The sequence below is a fragment of the Mytilus edulis genome, unplaced genomic scaffold (assembly GCF_963676685.1).
Source record: "Mytilus edulis unplaced genomic scaffold, xbMytEdul2.2 SCAFFOLD_568, whole genome shotgun sequence".
Taxonomy (NCBI): domain Eukaryota; kingdom Metazoa; phylum Mollusca; class Bivalvia; order Mytilida; family Mytilidae; genus Mytilus; species Mytilus edulis.
Genome location: NW_027268297.1, coordinates 1 through 17,898, shown reverse-complemented (window position 1 = coordinate 17,898; position 17,898 = coordinate 1). Strand labels below are relative to the sequence as shown.

Below are 17,898 nucleotides of genomic sequence, written 5' to 3'. Positions count from 1 at the left end.
CAGTGTACGCGCAAAATTTTAAAATCTAAATTCATTCAATTTGATGCGGGAAAAAAATCGACGGCAAAGCAATCATTTGCGTTTGAAATTGATAAAGGAGGGCGACAAAGGTAGCGAGATTATTTCTTGAATCCGTCCGTGCTGCACATGCAGTTTCCGCTTTTCAGTATAGCAAGGAAAAGAAAATACGGCATTACTTTTCATAAAATGCACGTATTTTCCTCTTATGATAATTAACCGGCGGTATAGTTGAATTTCATATTATTTCAAATAGAAACAATATTTTGCCAACCAAAAACTAGTTTTCATCGTAAAGCAAAATGAATAAGCTTCCAAACTCAGTTTATAGTTTTTACTTCAAATAAGCGGAATTTTTTTTAATGTGACTTAAACGGAGAGGCAAAACTTGAAATTTACGGCAAAACTTGAAATTTACGGATTACGAGATAATAATTTAAAAAAAAAAGAAAAAAAAAAAAAAAAAAACCCCAACTTACTTTTTTGGAGTGTAGAAACCAAGTTGTCTGACTGAGATATTGATTTGCTTCTTTTTATCGTCTACTCAAATTGAAGAAAAACAATGAAATGAAACAAAAGGATGGAAAACCGGTTGGCGATTACAATTTACGCAAATCCTGAACAGTCTCAGCGTACTAAAGATAAAGTTTAACAACAGTATCAAGTTTTGTATTTATTGGGAACTTTTCTTTACATTTGATTTAATAACAGGGGATAGCGCGAACGCAGTCCCCCACACTAAAAAATTGCGTACCCGAGTTGCCCACATTTGGGGCAATCGCAGGCTTCAGCCTAACCGGAGTGCAATGGAAAGGCCTCGACCTGGGGAGACCGCCTTTTTGATCACGGTGCTCCCTGTACCAGGTAAGTATGCTTGGATATCTGACATTTGTCCATTTGAGTAAATCAAGAGTAACTTTATAAAGAGGTATTCGAACATATTATAGTCAGCCGATATATCATTTTAAAACATACAATAAAACAATTTGACTTCGCATCGAGGGACATTTGCCTCCTTCCACTGATTTCATTGACACGCGTTTGTGTATCAAAAATCGGGACACTTTTTAAGGACGATTTGTTGAAAGGGGCCAAATAAAGTAGGATAACTCTGTTGATTAAAAACGTACTATGTACGTTCAGATCGCCATGATGCTTTCACACGGAATATCAATAATTGTTTAAAATTCACTCCTCCGCAATAATAAAAAAAACAAAACAAACAACATGTATTGTTTTTCCCTCTTTCTTCGCTTTAATTTCGTAACTGCCTTCCGTTCACACAACACTGTTTGCTTCTGTTTCGAATTCACTAGATAACCAGTTACCATGTTTACAGTGTACGCGCAAAATTTTAAAATCTAAATTCATTCAATTTGATGCGGGAAAAAAATCGACGGCAAAGCAATCATTTGCGTTTGAAATTGATAAAGGAGGGCGACAAAGGTAGCGAGATTATTTCTTGAATCCGTCCGTGCTGCACATGCAGTTTCCGCTTTTCAGTATAGCAAGGAAAAGAAAATACGGCATTACTTTTCATAAAATGCACGTATTTTCCTCTTATGATAATTAACCGGCGGTATAGTTGAATTTCATATTATTTCAAATAGAAACAATATTTTGCCAACCAAAAACTAGTTTTCATCGTAAAGCAAAATGAATAAGCTTCCAAACTCAGTTTATAGTTTTTACTTCAAATAAGCGGAATTTTTTTTAATGTGACTTAAACGGAGAGGCAAAACTTGAAATTTACGGCAAAACTTGAAATTTACGGATTACGAGATAATAATTTAAAAAAAAAAGAAAAAAAAAAAAAAAAAACCCCAACTTACTTTTTTGGAGTGTAGAAACCAAGTTGTCTGACTGAGATATTGATTTGCTTCTTTTTATCGTCTACTCAAATTGAAGAAAAACAATGAAATGAAACAAAAGGATGGAAAACCGGTTGGCGATTACAATTTACGCAAATCCTGAACAGTCTCAGCGTACTAAAGATAAAGTTTAACAACAGTATCAAGTTTTGTATTTATTGGGAACTTTTCTTTACATTTGATTTAATAACAGGGGATAGCGCGAACGCAGTCCCCCACACTAAAAAATTGCGTACCCGAGTTGCCCACATTTGGGGCAATCGCAGGCTTCAGCCTAACCGGAGTGCAATGGAAAGGCCTCGACCTGGGGAGACCGCCTTTTTGATCACGGTGCTCCCTGTACCAGGTAAGTATGCTTGGATATCTGACATTTGTCCATTTGAGTAAATCAAGAGTAACTTTATAAAGAGGTATTCGAACATATTATAGTCAGCCGATATATCATTTTAAAACATACAATAAAACAATTTGACTTCGCATCGAGGGACATTTGCCTCCTTCCACTGATTTCATTGACACGCGTTTGTGTATCAAAAATCGGGACACTTTTTAAGGACGATTTGTTGAAAGGGGCCAAATAAAGTAGGATAACTCTGTTGATTAAAAACGTACTATGTACGTTCAGATCGCCATGATGCTTTCACACGGAATATCAATAATTGTTTAAAATTCACTCCTCCGCAATAATAAAAAAAACAAAACAAACAACATGTATTGTTTTTCCCTCTTTCTTCGCTTTAATTTCGTAACTGCCTTCCGTTCACACAACACTGTTTGCTTCTGTTTCGAATTCACTAGATAACCAGTTACCATGTTTACAGTGTACGCGCAAAATTTTAAAATCTAAATTCATTCAATTTGATGCGGGAAAAAAATCGACGGCAAAGCAATCATTTGCGTTTGAAATTGATAAAGGAGGGCGACAAAGGTAGCGAGATTATTTCTTGAATCCGTCCGTGCTGCACATGCAGTTTCCGCTTTTCAGTATAGCAAGGAAAAGAAAATACGGCATTACTTTTCATAAAATGCACGTATTTTCCTCTTATGATAATTAACCGGCGGTATAGTTGAATTTCATATTATTTCAAATAGAAACAATATTTTGCCAACCAAAAACTAGTTTTCATCGTAAAGCAAAATGAATAAGCTTCCAAACTCAGTTTATAGTTTTTACTTCAAATAAGCGGAATTTTTTTTAATGTGACTTAAACGGAGAGGCAAAACTTGAAATTTACGGCAAAACTTGAAATTTACGGATTACGAGATAATAATTTAAAAAAAAAAGAAAAAAAAAAAAAAAAAACCCCAACTTACTTTTTTGGAGTGTAGAAACCAAGTTGTCTGACTGAGATATTGATTTGCTTCTTTTTATCGTCTACTCAAATTGAAGAAAAACAATGAAATGAAACAAAAGGATGGAAAACCGGTTGGCGATTACAATTTACGCAAATCCTGAACAGTCTCAGCGTACTAAAGATAAAGTTTAACAACAGTATCAAGTTTTGTATTTATTGGGAACTTTTCTTTACATTTGATTTAATAACAGGGGATAGCGCGAACGCAGTCCCCCACACTAAAAAATTGCGTACCCGAGTTGCCCACATTTGGGGCAATCGCAGGCTTCAGCCTAACCGGAGTGCAATGGAAAGGCCTCGACCTGGGGAGACCGCCTTTTTGATCACGGTGCTCCCTGTACCAGGTAAGTATGCTTGGATATCTGACATTTGTCCATTTGAGTAAATCAAGAGTAACTTTATAAAGAGGTATTCGAACATATTATAGTCAGCCGATATATCATTTTAAAACATACAATAAAACAATTTGACTTCGCATCGAGGGACATTTGCCTCCTTCCACTGATTTCATTGACACGCGTTTGTGTATCAAAAATCGGGACACTTTTTAAGGACGATTTGTTGAAAGGGGCCAAATAAAGTAGGATAACTCTGTTGATTAAAAACGTACTATGTACGTTCAGATCGCCATGATGCTTTCACACGGAATATCAATAATTGTTTAAAATTCACTCCTCCGCAATAATAAAAAAAACAAAACAAACAACATGTATTGTTTTTCCCTCTTTCTTCGCTTTAATTTCGTAACTGCCTTCCGTTCACACAACACTGTTTGCTTCTGTTTCGAATTCACTAGATAACCAGTTACCATGTTTACAGTGTACGCGCAAAATTTTAAAATCTAAATTCATTCAATTTGATGCGGGAAAAAAATCGACGGCAAAGCAATCATTTGCGTTTGAAATTGATAAAGGAGGGCGACAAAGGTAGCGAGATTATTTCTTGAATCCGTCCGTGCTGCACATGCAGTTTCCGCTTTTCAGTATAGCAAGGAAAAGAAAATACGGCATTACTTTTCATAAAATGCACGTATTTTCCTCTTATGATAATTAACCGGCGGTATAGTTGAATTTCATATTATTTCAAATAGAAACAATATTTTGCCAACCAAAAACTAGTTTTCATCGTAAAGCAAAATGAATAAGCTTCCAAACTCAGTTTATAGTTTTTACTTCAAATAAGCGGAATTTTTTTTAATGTGACTTAAACGGAGAGGCAAAACTTGAAATTTACGGCAAAACTTGAAATTTACGGATTACGAGATAATAATTTAAAAAAAAAAGAAAAAAAAAAAAAAAAAACCCCAACTTACTTTTTTGGAGTGTAGAAACCAAGTTGTCTGACTGAGATATTGATTTGCTTCTTTTTATCGTCTACTCAAATTGAAGAAAAACAATGAAATGAAACAAAAGGATGGAAAACCGGTTGGCGATTACAATTTACGCAAATCCTGAACAGTCTCAGCGTACTAAAGATAAAGTTTAACAACAGTATCAAGTTTTGTATTTATTGGGAACTTTTCTTTACATTTGATTTAATAACAGGGGATAGCGCGAACGCAGTCCCCCACACTAAAAAATTGCGTACCCGAGTTGCCCACATTTGGGGCAATCGCAGGCTTCAGCCTAACCGGAGTGCAATGGAAAGGCCTCGACCTGGGGAGACCGCCTTTTTGATCACGGTGCTCCCTGTACCAGGTAAGTATGCTTGGATATCTGACATTTGTCCATTTGAGTAAATCAAGAGTAACTTTATAAAGAGGTATTCGAACATATTATAGTCAGCCGATATATCATTTTAAAACATACAATAAAACAATTTGACTTCGCATCGAGGGACATTTGCCTCCTTCCACTGATTTCATTGACACGCGTTTGTGTATCAAAAATCGGGACACTTTTTAAGGACGATTTGTTGAAAGGGGCCAAATAAAGTAGGATAACTCTGTTGATTAAAAACGTACTATGTACGTTCAGATCGCCATGATGCTTTCACACGGAATATCAATAATTGTTTAAAATTCACTCCTCCGCAATAATAAAAAAAACAAAACAAACAACATGTATTGTTTTTCCCTCTTTCTTCGCTTTAATTTCGTAACTGCCTTCCGTTCACACAACACTGTTTGCTTCTGTTTCGAATTCACTAGATAACCAGTTACCATGTTTACAGTGTACGCGCAAAATTTTAAAATCTAAATTCATTCAATTTGATGCGGGAAAAAAATCGACGGCAAAGCAATCATTTGCGTTTGAAATTGATAAAGGAGGGCGACAAAGGTAGCGAGATTATTTCTTGAATCCGTCCGTGCTGCACATGCAGTTTCCGCTTTTCAGTATAGCAAGGAAAAGAAAATACGGCATTACTTTTCATAAAATGCACGTATTTTCCTCTTATGATAATTAACCGGCGGTATAGTTGAATTTCATATTATTTCAAATAGAAACAATATTTTGCCAACCAAAAACTAGTTTTCATCGTAAAGCAAAATGAATAAGCTTCCAAACTCAGTTTATAGTTTTTACTTCAAATAAGCGGAATTTTTTTTAATGTGACTTAAACGGAGAGGCAAAACTTGAAATTTACGGCAAAACTTGAAATTTACGGATTACGAGATAATAATTTAAAAAAAAAAGAAAAAAAAAAAAAAAAAACCCCAACTTACTTTTTTGGAGTGTAGAAACCAAGTTGTCTGACTGAGATATTGATTTGCTTCTTTTTATCGTCTACTCAAATTGAAGAAAAACAATGAAATGAAACAAAAGGATGGAAAACCGGTTGGCGATTACAATTTACGCAAATCCTGAACAGTCTCAGCGTACTAAAGATAAAGTTTAACAACAGTATCAAGTTTTGTATTTATTGGGAACTTTTCTTTACATTTGATTTAATAACAGGGGATAGCGCGAACGCAGTCCCCCACACTAAAAAATTGCGTACCCGAGTTGCCCACATTTGGGGCAATCGCAGGCTTCAGCCTAACCGGAGTGCAATGGAAAGGCCTCGACCTGGGGAGACCGCCTTTTTGATCACGGTGCTCCCTGTACCAGGTAAGTATGCTTGGATATCTGACATTTGTCCATTTGAGTAAATCAAGAGTAACTTTATAAAGAGGTATTCGAACATATTATAGTCAGCCGATATATCATTTTAAAACATACAATAAAACAATTTGACTTCGCATCGAGGGACATTTGCCTCCTTCCACTGATTTCATTGACACGCGTTTGTGTATCAAAAATCGGGACACTTTTTAAGGACGATTTGTTGAAAGGGGCCAAATAAAGTAGGATAACTCTGTTGATTAAAAACGTACTATGTACGTTCAGATCGCCATGATGCTTTCACACGGAATATCAATAATTGTTTAAAATTCACTCCTCCGCAATAATAAAAAAAACAAAACAAACAACATGTATTGTTTTTCCCTCTTTCTTCGCTTTAATTTCGTAACTGCCTTCCGTTCACACAACACTGTTTGCTTCTGTTTCGAATTCACTAGATAACCAGTTACCATGTTTACAGTGTACGCGCAAAATTTTAAAATCTAAATTCATTCAATTTGATGCGGGAAAAAAATCGACGGCAAAGCAATCATTTGCGTTTGAAATTGATAAAGGAGGGCGACAAAGGTAGCGAGATTATTTCTTGAATCCGTCCGTGCTGCACATGCAGTTTCCGCTTTTCAGTATAGCAAGGAAAAGAAAATACGGCATTACTTTTCATAAAATGCACGTATTTTCCTCTTATGATAATTAACCGGCGGTATAGTTGAATTTCATATTATTTCAAATAGAAACAATATTTTGCCAACCAAAAACTAGTTTTCATCGTAAAGCAAAATGAATAAGCTTCCAAACTCAGTTTATAGTTTTTACTTCAAATAAGCGGAATTTTTTTTAATGTGACTTAAACGGAGAGGCAAAACTTGAAATTTACGGCAAAACTTGAAATTTACGGATTACGAGATAATAATTTAAAAAAAAAAGAAAAAAAAAAAAAAAAAACCCCAACTTACTTTTTTGGAGTGTAGAAACCAAGTTGTCTGACTGAGATATTGATTTGCTTCTTTTTATCGTCTACTCAAATTGAAGAAAAACAATGAAATGAAACAAAAGGATGGAAAACCGGTTGGCGATTACAATTTACGCAAATCCTGAACAGTCTCAGCGTACTAAAGATAAAGTTTAACAACAGTATCAAGTTTTGTATTTATTGGGAACTTTTCTTTACATTTGATTTAATAACAGGGGATAGCGCGAACGCAGTCCCCCACACTAAAAAATTGCGTACCCGAGTTGCCCACATTTGGGGCAATCGCAGGCTTCAGCCTAACCGGAGTGCAATGGAAAGGCCTCGACCTGGGGAGACCGCCTTTTTGATCACGGTGCTCCCTGTACCAGGTAAGTATGCTTGGATATCTGACATTTGTCCATTTGAGTAAATCAAGAGTAACTTTATAAAGAGGTATTCGAACATATTATAGTCAGCCGATATATCATTTTAAAACATACAATAAAACAATTTGACTTCGCATCGAGGGACATTTGCCTCCTTCCACTGATTTCATTGACACGCGTTTGTGTATCAAAAATCGGGACACTTTTTAAGGACGATTTGTTGAAAGGGGCCAAATAAAGTAGGATAACTCTGTTGATTAAAAACGTACTATGTACGTTCAGATCGCCATGATGCTTTCACACGGAATATCAATAATTGTTTAAAATTCACTCCTCCGCAATAATAAAAAAAACAAAACAAACAACATGTATTGTTTTTCCCTCTTTCTTCGCTTTAATTTCGTAACTGCCTTCCGTTCACACAACACTGTTTGCTTCTGTTTCGAATTCACTAGATAACCAGTTACCATGTTTACAGTGTACGCGCAAAATTTTAAAATCTAAATTCATTCAATTTGATGCGGGAAAAAAATCGACGGCAAAGCAATCATTTGCGTTTGAAATTGATAAAGGAGGGCGACAAAGGTAGCGAGATTATTTCTTGAATCCGTCCGTGCTGCACATGCAGTTTCCGCTTTTCAGTATAGCAAGGAAAAGAAAATACGGCATTACTTTTCATAAAATGCACGTATTTTCCTCTTATGATAATTAACCGGCGGTATAGTTGAATTTCATATTATTTCAAATAGAAACAATATTTTGCCAACCAAAAACTAGTTTTCATCGTAAAGCAAAATGAATAAGCTTCCAAACTCAGTTTATAGTTTTTACTTCAAATAAGCGGAATTTTTTTTAATGTGACTTAAACGGAGAGGCAAAACTTGAAATTTACGGCAAAACTTGAAATTTACGGATTACGAGATAATAATTTAAAAAAAAAAGAAAAAAAAAAAAAAAAAACCCCAACTTACTTTTTTGGAGTGTAGAAACCAAGTTGTCTGACTGAGATATTGATTTGCTTCTTTTTATCGTCTACTCAAATTGAAGAAAAACAATGAAATGAAACAAAAGGATGGAAAACCGGTTGGCGATTACAATTTACGCAAATCCTGAACAGTCTCAGCGTACTAAAGATAAAGTTTAACAACAGTATCAAGTTTTGTATTTATTGGGAACTTTTCTTTACATTTGATTTAATAACAGGGGATAGCGCGAACGCAGTCCCCCACACTAAAAAATTGCGTACCCGAGTTGCCCACATTTGGGGCAATCGCAGGCTTCAGCCTAACCGGAGTGCAATGGAAAGGCCTCGACCTGGGGAGACCGCCTTTTTGATCACGGTGCTCCCTGTACCAGGTAAGTATGCTTGGATATCTGACATTTGTCCATTTGAGTAAATCAAGAGTAACTTTATAAAGAGGTATTCGAACATATTATAGTCAGCCGATATATCATTTTAAAACATACAATAAAACAATTTGACTTCGCATCGAGGGACATTTGCCTCCTTCCACTGATTTCATTGACACGCGTTTGTGTATCAAAAATCGGGACACTTTTTAAGGACGATTTGTTGAAAGGGGCCAAATAAAGTAGGATAACTCTGTTGATTAAAAACGTACTATGTACGTTCAGATCGCCATGATGCTTTCACACGGAATATCAATAATTGTTTAAAATTCACTCCTCCGCAATAATAAAAAAAACAAAACAAACAACATGTATTGTTTTTCCCTCTTTCTTCGCTTTAATTTCGTAACTGCCTTCCGTTCACACAACACTGTTTGCTTCTGTTTCGAATTCACTAGATAACCAGTTACCATGTTTACAGTGTACGCGCAAAATTTTAAAATCTAAATTCATTCAATTTGATGCGGGAAAAAAATCGACGGCAAAGCAATCATTTGCGTTTGAAATTGATAAAGGAGGGCGACAAAGGTAGCGAGATTATTTCTTGAATCCGTCCGTGCTGCACATGCAGTTTCCGCTTTTCAGTATAGCAAGGAAAAGAAAATACGGCATTACTTTTCATAAAATGCACGTATTTTCCTCTTATGATAATTAACCGGCGGTATAGTTGAATTTCATATTATTTCAAATAGAAACAATATTTTGCCAACCAAAAACTAGTTTTCATCGTAAAGCAAAATGAATAAGCTTCCAAACTCAGTTTATAGTTTTTACTTCAAATAAGCGGAATTTTTTTTAATGTGACTTAAACGGAGAGGCAAAACTTGAAATTTACGGCAAAACTTGAAATTTACGGATTACGAGATAATAATTTAAAAAAAAAAGAAAAAAAAAAAAAAAAAACCCCAACTTACTTTTTTGGAGTGTAGAAACCAAGTTGTCTGACTGAGATATTGATTTGCTTCTTTTTATCGTCTACTCAAATTGAAGAAAAACAATGAAATGAAACAAAAGGATGGAAAACCGGTTGGCGATTACAATTTACGCAAATCCTGAACAGTCTCAGCGTACTAAAGATAAAGTTTAACAACAGTATCAAGTTTTGTATTTATTGGGAACTTTTCTTTACATTTGATTTAATAACAGGGGATAGCGCGAACGCAGTCCCCCACACTAAAAAATTGCGTACCCGAGTTGCCCACATTTGGGGCAATCGCAGGCTTCAGCCTAACCGGAGTGCAATGGAAAGGCCTCGACCTGGGGAGACCGCCTTTTTGATCACGGTGCTCCCTGTACCAGGTAAGTATGCTTGGATATCTGACATTTGTCCATTTGAGTAAATCAAGAGTAACTTTATAAAGAGGTATTCGAACATATTATAGTCAGCCGATATATCATTTTAAAACATACAATAAAACAATTTGACTTCGCATCGAGGGACATTTGCCTCCTTCCACTGATTTCATTGACACGCGTTTGTGTATCAAAAATCGGGACACTTTTTAAGGACGATTTGTTGAAAGGGGCCAAATAAAGTAGGATAACTCTGTTGATTAAAAACGTACTATGTACGTTCAGATCGCCATGATGCTTTCACACGGAATATCAATAATTGTTTAAAATTCACTCCTCCGCAATAATAAAAAAAACAAAACAAACAACATGTATTGTTTTTCCCTCTTTCTTCGCTTTAATTTCGTAACTGCCTTCCGTTCACACAACACTGTTTGCTTCTGTTTCGAATTCACTAGATAACCAGTTACCATGTTTACAGTGTACGCGCAAAATTTTAAAATCTAAATTCATTCAATTTGATGCGGGAAAAAAATCGACGGCAAAGCAATCATTTGCGTTTGAAATTGATAAAGGAGGGCGACAAAGGTAGCGAGATTATTTCTTGAATCCGTCCGTGCTGCACATGCAGTTTCCGCTTTTCAGTATAGCAAGGAAAAGAAAATACGGCATTACTTTTCATAAAATGCACGTATTTTCCTCTTATGATAATTAACCGGCGGTATAGTTGAATTTCATATTATTTCAAATAGAAACAATATTTTGCCAACCAAAAACTAGTTTTCATCGTAAAGCAAAATGAATAAGCTTCCAAACTCAGTTTATAGTTTTTACTTCAAATAAGCGGAATTTTTTTTAATGTGACTTAAACGGAGAGGCAAAACTTGAAATTTACGGCAAAACTTGAAATTTACGGATTACGAGATAATAATTTAAAAAAAAAAGAAAAAAAAAAAAAAAAAACCCCAACTTACTTTTTTGGAGTGTAGAAACCAAGTTGTCTGACTGAGATATTGATTTGCTTCTTTTTATCGTCTACTCAAATTGAAGAAAAACAATGAAATGAAACAAAAGGATGGAAAACCGGTTGGCGATTACAATTTACGCAAATCCTGAACAGTCTCAGCGTACTAAAGATAAAGTTTAACAACAGTATCAAGTTTTGTATTTATTGGGAACTTTTCTTTACATTTGATTTAATAACAGGGGATAGCGCGAACGCAGTCCCCCACACTAAAAAATTGCGTACCCGAGTTGCCCACATTTGGGGCAATCGCAGGCTTCAGCCTAACCGGAGTGCAATGGAAAGGCCTCGACCTGGGGAGACCGCCTTTTTGATCACGGTGCTCCCTGTACCAGGTAAGTATGCTTGGATATCTGACATTTGTCCATTTGAGTAAATCAAGAGTAACTTTATAAAGAGGTATTCGAACATATTATAGTCAGCCGATATATCATTTTAAAACATACAATAAAACAATTTGACTTCGCATCGAGGGACATTTGCCTCCTTCCACTGATTTCATTGACACGCGTTTGTGTATCAAAAATCGGGACACTTTTTAAGGACGATTTGTTGAAAGGGGCCAAATAAAGTAGGATAACTCTGTTGATTAAAAACGTACTATGTACGTTCAGATCGCCATGATGCTTTCACACGGAATATCAATAATTGTTTAAAATTCACTCCTCCGCAATAATAAAAAAAACAAAACAAACAACATGTATTGTTTTTCCCTCTTTCTTCGCTTTAATTTCGTAACTGCCTTCCGTTCACACAACACTGTTTGCTTCTGTTTCGAATTCACTAGATAACCAGTTACCATGTTTACAGTGTACGCGCAAAATTTTAAAATCTAAATTCATTCAATTTGATGCGGGAAAAAAATCGACGGCAAAGCAATCATTTGCGTTTGAAATTGATAAAGGAGGGCGACAAAGGTAGCGAGATTATTTCTTGAATCCGTCCGTGCTGCACATGCAGTTTCCGCTTTTCAGTATAGCAAGGAAAAGAAAATACGGCATTACTTTTCATAAAATGCACGTATTTTCCTCTTATGATAATTAACCGGCGGTATAGTTGAATTTCATATTATTTCAAATAGAAACAATATTTTGCCAACCAAAAACTAGTTTTCATCGTAAAGCAAAATGAATAAGCTTCCAAACTCAGTTTATAGTTTTTACTTCAAATAAGCGGAATTTTTTTTAATGTGACTTAAACGGAGAGGCAAAACTTGAAATTTACGGCAAAACTTGAAATTTACGGATTACGAGATAATAATTTAAAAAAAAAGAAAAAAAAAAAAAAAAAACCCCAACTTACTTTTTTGGAGTGTAGAAACCAAGTTGTCTGACTGAGATATTGATTTGCTTCTTTTTATCGTCTACTCAAATTGAAGAAAAACAATGAAATGAAACAAAAGGATGGAAAACCGGTTGGCGATTACAATTTACGCAAATCCTGAACAGTCTCAGCGTACTAAAGATAAAGTTTAACAACAGTATCAAGTTTTGTATTTATTGGGAACTTTTCTTTACATTTGATTTAATAACAGGGGATAGCGCGAACGCAGTCCCCCACACTAAAAAATTGCGTACCCGAGTTGCCCACATTTGGGGCAATCGCAGGCTTCAGCCTAACCGGAGTGCAATGGAAAGGCCTCGACCTGGGGAGACCGCCTTTTTGATCACGGTGCTCCCTGTACCAGGTAAGTATGCTTGGATATCTGACATTTGTCCATTTGAGTAAATCAAGAGTAACTTTATAAAGAGGTATTCGAACATATTATAGTCAGCCGATATATCATTTTAAAACATACAATAAAACAATTTGACTTCGCATCGAGGGACATTTGCCTCCTTCCACTGATTTCATTGACACGCGTTTGTGTATCAAAAATCGGGACACTTTTTAAGGACGATTTGTTGAAAGGGGCCAAATAAAGTAGGATAACTCTGTTGATTAAAAACGTACTATGTACGTTCAGATCGCCATGATGCTTTCACACGGAATATCAATAATTGTTTAAAATTCACTCCTCCGCAATAATAAAAAAAACAAAACAAACAACATGTATTGTTTTTCCCTCTTTCTTCGCTTTAATTTCGTAACTGCCTTCCGTTCACACAACACTGTTTGCTTCTGTTTCGAATTCACTAGATAACCAGTTACCATGTTTACAGTGTACGCGCAAAATTTTAAAATCTAAATTCATTCAATTTGATGCGGGAAAAAAATCGACGGCAAAGCAATCATTTGCGTTTGAAATTGATAAAGGAGGGCGACAAAGGTAGCGAGATTATTTCTTGAATCCGTCCGTGCTGCACATGCAGTTTCCGCTTTTCAGTATAGCAAGGAAAAGAAAATACGGCATTACTTTTCATAAAATGCACGTATTTTCCTCTTATGATAATTAACCGGCGGTATAGTTGAATTTCATATTATTTCAAATAGAAACAATATTTTGCCAACCAAAAACTAGTTTTCATCGTAAAGCAAAATGAATAAGCTTCCAAACTCAGTTTATAGTTTTTACTTCAAATAAGCGGAATTTTTTTTAATGTGACTTAAACGGAGAGGCAAAACTTGAAATTTACGGCAAAACTTGAAATTTACGGATTACGAGATAATAATTTAAAAAAAAAAGAAAAAAAAAAAAAAAAAAACCCCAACTTACTTTTTTGGAGTGTAGAAACCAAGTTGTCTGACTGAGATATTGATTTGCTTCTTTTTATCGTCTACTCAAATTGAAGAAAAACAATGAAATGAAACAAAAGGATGGAAAACCGGTTGGCGATTACAATTTACGCAAATCCTGAACAGTCTCAGCGTACTAAAGATAAAGTTTAACAACAGTATCAAGTTTTGTATTTATTGGGAACTTTTCTTTACATTTGATTTAATAACAGGGGATAGCGCGAACGCAGTCCCCCACACTAAAAAATTGCGTACCCGAGTTGCCCACATTTGGGGCAATCGCAGGCTTCAGCCTAACCGGAGTGCAATGGAAAGGCCTCGACCTGGGGAGACCGCCTTTTTGATCACGGTGCTCCCTGTACCAGGTAAGTATGCTTGGATATCTGACATTTGTCCATTTGAGTAAATCAAGAGTAACTTTATAAAGAGGTATTCGAACATATTATAGTCAGCCGATATATCATTTTAAAACATACAATAAAACAATTTGACTTCGCATCGAGGGACATTTGCCTCCTTCCACTGATTTCATTGACACGCGTTTGTGTATCAAAAATCGGGACACTTTTTAAGGACGATTTGTTGAAAGGGGCCAAATAAAGTAGGATAACTCTGTTGATTAAAAACGTACTATGTACGTTCAGATCGCCATGATGCTTTCACACGGAATATCAATAATTGTTTAAAATTCACTCCTCCGCAATAATAAAAAAACAAAACAAACAACATGTATTGTTTTTCCCTCTTTCTTCGCTTTAATTTCGTAACTGCCTTCCGTTCACACAACACTGTTTGCTTCTGTTTCGAATTCACTAGATAACCAGTTACCATGTTTACAGTGTACGCGCAAAATTTTAAAATCTAAATTCATTCAATTTGATGCGGGAAAAAAATCGACGGCAAAGCAATCATTTGCGTTTGAAATTGATAAAGGAGGGCGACAAAGGTAGCGAGATTATTTCTTGAATCCGTCCGTGCTGCACATGCAGTTTCCGCTTTTCAGTATAGCAAGGAAAAGAAAATACGGCATTACTTTTCATAAAATGCACGTATTTTCCTCTTATGATAATTAACCGGCGGTATAGTTGAATTTCATATTATTTCAAATAGAAACAATATTTTGCCAACCAAAAACTAGTTTTCATCGTAAAGCAAAATGAATAAGCTTCCAAACTCAGTTTATAGTTTTTACTTCAAATAAGCGGATTTTTTTTAATGTGACTTAAACGGAGAGGCAAAACTTGAAATTTACGGCAAAACTTGAAATTTACGGATTACGAGATAATAATTTAAAAAAAAAAGAAAAAAAAAAAAAAAAAAACCCCAACTTACTTTTTTGGAGTGTAGAAACCAAGTTGTCTGACTGAGATATTGATTTGCTTCTTTTTATCGTCTACTCAAATTGAAGAAAAACAATGAAATGAAACAAAAGGATGGAAAACCGGTTGGCGATTACAATTTACGCAAATCCTGAACAGTCTCAGCGTACTAAAGATAAAGTTTAACAACAGTATCAAGTTTTGTATTTATTGGGAACTTTTCTTTACATTTGATTTAATAACAGGGGGATAGCGCGAACGCAGTCCCCCACACTAAAAAATTGCGTACCCGAGTTGCCCACATTTGGGGCAATCGCAGGCTTCAGCCTAACCGGAGTGCAATGGAAAGGCCTCGACCTGGGGAGACCGCCTTTTTGATCACGGTGCTCCCTGTACCAGGTAAGTATGCTTGGATATCTGACATTTGTCCATTTGAGTAAATCAAGAGTAACTTTATAAAGAGGTATTCGAACATATTATAGTCAGCCGATATATCATTTTAAAACATACAATAAAACAATTTGACTTCGCATCGAGGGACATTTGCCTCCTTCCACTGATTTCATTGACACGCGTTTGTGTATCAAAAATCGGGACACTTTTTAAGGACGATTTGTTGAAAGGGGCCAAATAAAGTAGGATAACTCTGTTGATTAAAAACGTACTATGTACGTTCAGATCGCCATGATGCTTTCACACGGAATATCAATAATTGTTTAAAATTCACTCCTCCGCAATAATAAAAAAACAAAACAAACAACATGTATTGTTTTTCCCTCTTTCTTCGCTTTAATTTCGTAACTGCCTTCCGTTCACACAACACTGTTTGCTTCTGTTTCGAATTCACTAGATAACCAGTTACCATGTTTACAGTGTACGCGCAAAATTTTAAAATCTAAATTCATTCAATTTGATGCGGGAAAAAAATCGACGGCAAAGCAATCATTTGCGTTTGAAATTGATAAAGGAGGGCGACAAAGGTAGCGAGATTATTTCTTGAATCCGTCCGTGCTGCACATGCAGTTTCCGCTTTTCAGTATAGCAAGGAAAAGAAAATACGGCATTACTTTTCATAAAATGCACGTATTTTCCTCTTATGATAATTAACCGGCGGTATAGTTGAATTTCATATTATTTCAAATAGAAACAATATTTTGCCAACCAAAAACTAGTTTTCATCGTAAAGCAAAATGAATAAGCTTCCAAACTCAGTTTATAGTTTTTACTTCAAATAAGCGGAATTTTTTTTAATGTGACTTAAACGGAGAGGCAAAACTTGAAATTTACGGCAAAACTTGAAATTTACGGATTACGAGATAATAATTTTAAAAAAAAAGAAAAAAAAAAAAAAAAAACCCCAACTTACTTTTTTGGAGTGTAGAAACCAAGTTGTCTGACTGAGATATTGATTTGCTTCTTTTTATCGTCTACTCAAATTGAAGAAAAACAATGAAATGAAACAAAAGGATGGAAAACCGGTTGGCGATTACAATTTACGCAAATCCTGAACAGTCTCAGCGTACTAAAGATAAAGTTTAACAACAGTATCAAGTTTTGTATTATCTGGGAACTTTTCTTTACATTTGATTTAATAACAGGGGATAGCGCGAACGCAGTCCCCCCACACTAAAAAATTGCGTACCCGAGTTGCCCACATTTGGGGCAATCGCAGGCTTCAGCCTAACCGGAGTGCAATGGAAAGGCCTCGACCTGGGGAGACCGCCTTTTTGATCACGGTGCTCCCTGTACCAGGTAAGTATGCTTGGATATCTGACATTTGTCCATTTGAGTAAATCAAGAGTAACTTTATAAAGAGGTATTCGAACATATTATAGTCAGCCGATATATCATTTTAAAACATACAATAAAACAATTTGACTTCGCATCGAGGGACATTTGCCTCCTTCCACTGATTTCATTGACACGCGTTTGTGTATCAAAAATCGGGACACTTTTTAAGGACGATTTGTTGAAAGGGGCCAAATAAAGTAGGATAACTCTGTTGATTAAAAACGTACTATGTACGTTCAGATCGCCATGATGCTTTCACACGGAATATCAATAATTGTTTAAAATTCACTCCTCCGCAATAATAAAAAAAACAAAACAAACAACATGTATTGTTTTTCCCTCTTTCTTCGCTTTAATTTCGTAACTGCCTTCCGTTCACACAACACTGTTTGCTTCTGTTTCGAATTCACTAGATAACCAGTTACCATGTTTACAGTGTACGCGCAAAATTTTAAATCTAAATTCATTCAATTTGATGCGGGAAAAAAATCGACGGCAAAGCAATCATTTGCGTTTGAAATTGATAAAGGAGGGCGACAAGGTAGCGAGATTATTTCTTGAATCCGTCCGTGCTGCACATGCAGTTTCCGCTTTTCAGTATAGCAAGGAAAAGAAAATACGGCATTACTTTTCATAAAATGCACGTATTTTCCTCTTATGATAATTAACCGGCGGTATAGTTGAATTTCATATTATTTCAAATAGAAACAATATTTTGCCAACCAAAAACTAGTTTTCATC

General features: G+C 35.6%; 13 non-coding genes across 13 annotated transcripts; all 13 read right to left on the bottom strand.

Moving 5' to 3' along the window:
• Positions 1-726: 726 nt before the first annotated feature.
• Positions 727-890, bottom strand: LOC139507220 (U1 spliceosomal RNA). The gene has a single exon (XR_011660624.1). It is a non-coding gene; the product is annotated as a U1 spliceosomal RNA (small nuclear RNA).
• A 1,189-nt stretch (positions 891-2,079) lies between these two features.
• Positions 2,080-2,243, bottom strand: LOC139507219 (U1 spliceosomal RNA). The gene has a single exon (XR_011660623.1). It is a non-coding gene; the product is annotated as a U1 spliceosomal RNA (small nuclear RNA).
• Positions 2,244-3,432: 1,189 nt separating this feature from the next.
• On the bottom strand, positions 3,433-3,596 carry LOC139507218 (U1 spliceosomal RNA). The gene has a single exon (XR_011660622.1). It is a non-coding gene; the product is annotated as a U1 spliceosomal RNA (small nuclear RNA).
• Positions 3,597-4,785: 1,189 nt separating this feature from the next.
• On the bottom strand, positions 4,786-4,949 carry LOC139507217 (U1 spliceosomal RNA). The gene has a single exon (XR_011660620.1). It is a non-coding gene; the product is annotated as a U1 spliceosomal RNA (small nuclear RNA).
• A 1,189-nt stretch (positions 4,950-6,138) lies between these two features.
• On the bottom strand, positions 6,139-6,302 carry LOC139507216 (U1 spliceosomal RNA). Its single transcript, XR_011660619.1, has one exon. It is a non-coding gene; the product is annotated as a U1 spliceosomal RNA (small nuclear RNA).
• A 1,189-nt stretch (positions 6,303-7,491) lies between these two features.
• Positions 7,492-7,655, bottom strand: LOC139507215 (U1 spliceosomal RNA). Its single transcript, XR_011660618.1, has one exon. It is a non-coding gene; the product is annotated as a U1 spliceosomal RNA (small nuclear RNA).
• A 1,189-nt stretch (positions 7,656-8,844) lies between these two features.
• On the bottom strand, positions 8,845-9,008 carry LOC139507214 (U1 spliceosomal RNA). The gene has a single exon (XR_011660617.1). It is a non-coding gene; the product is annotated as a U1 spliceosomal RNA (small nuclear RNA).
• Positions 9,009-10,197: 1,189 nt separating this feature from the next.
• LOC139507211 (U1 spliceosomal RNA) lies at positions 10,198-10,361 on the bottom strand. The gene has a single exon (XR_011660616.1). It is a non-coding gene; the product is annotated as a U1 spliceosomal RNA (small nuclear RNA).
• Positions 10,362-11,550: 1,189 nt separating this feature from the next.
• On the bottom strand, positions 11,551-11,714 carry LOC139507239 (U1 spliceosomal RNA). Its single transcript, XR_011660642.1, has one exon. It is a non-coding gene; the product is annotated as a U1 spliceosomal RNA (small nuclear RNA).
• A 1,188-nt stretch (positions 11,715-12,902) lies between these two features.
• On the bottom strand, positions 12,903-13,066 carry LOC139507238 (U1 spliceosomal RNA). The gene has a single exon (XR_011660641.1). It is a non-coding gene; the product is annotated as a U1 spliceosomal RNA (small nuclear RNA).
• Positions 13,067-14,256: 1,190 nt separating this feature from the next.
• Positions 14,257-14,420, bottom strand: LOC139507236 (U1 spliceosomal RNA). Its single transcript, XR_011660639.1, has one exon. It is a non-coding gene; the product is annotated as a U1 spliceosomal RNA (small nuclear RNA).
• A 1,189-nt stretch (positions 14,421-15,609) lies between these two features.
• Positions 15,610-15,773, bottom strand: LOC139507223 (U1 spliceosomal RNA). The gene has a single exon (XR_011660627.1). It is a non-coding gene; the product is annotated as a U1 spliceosomal RNA (small nuclear RNA).
• Positions 15,774-16,961: 1,188 nt separating this feature from the next.
• LOC139507210 (U1 spliceosomal RNA) lies at positions 16,962-17,126 on the bottom strand. The gene has a single exon (XR_011660615.1). It is a non-coding gene; the product is annotated as a U1 spliceosomal RNA (small nuclear RNA).
• Positions 17,127-17,898: the final 772 nt, after the last annotated feature.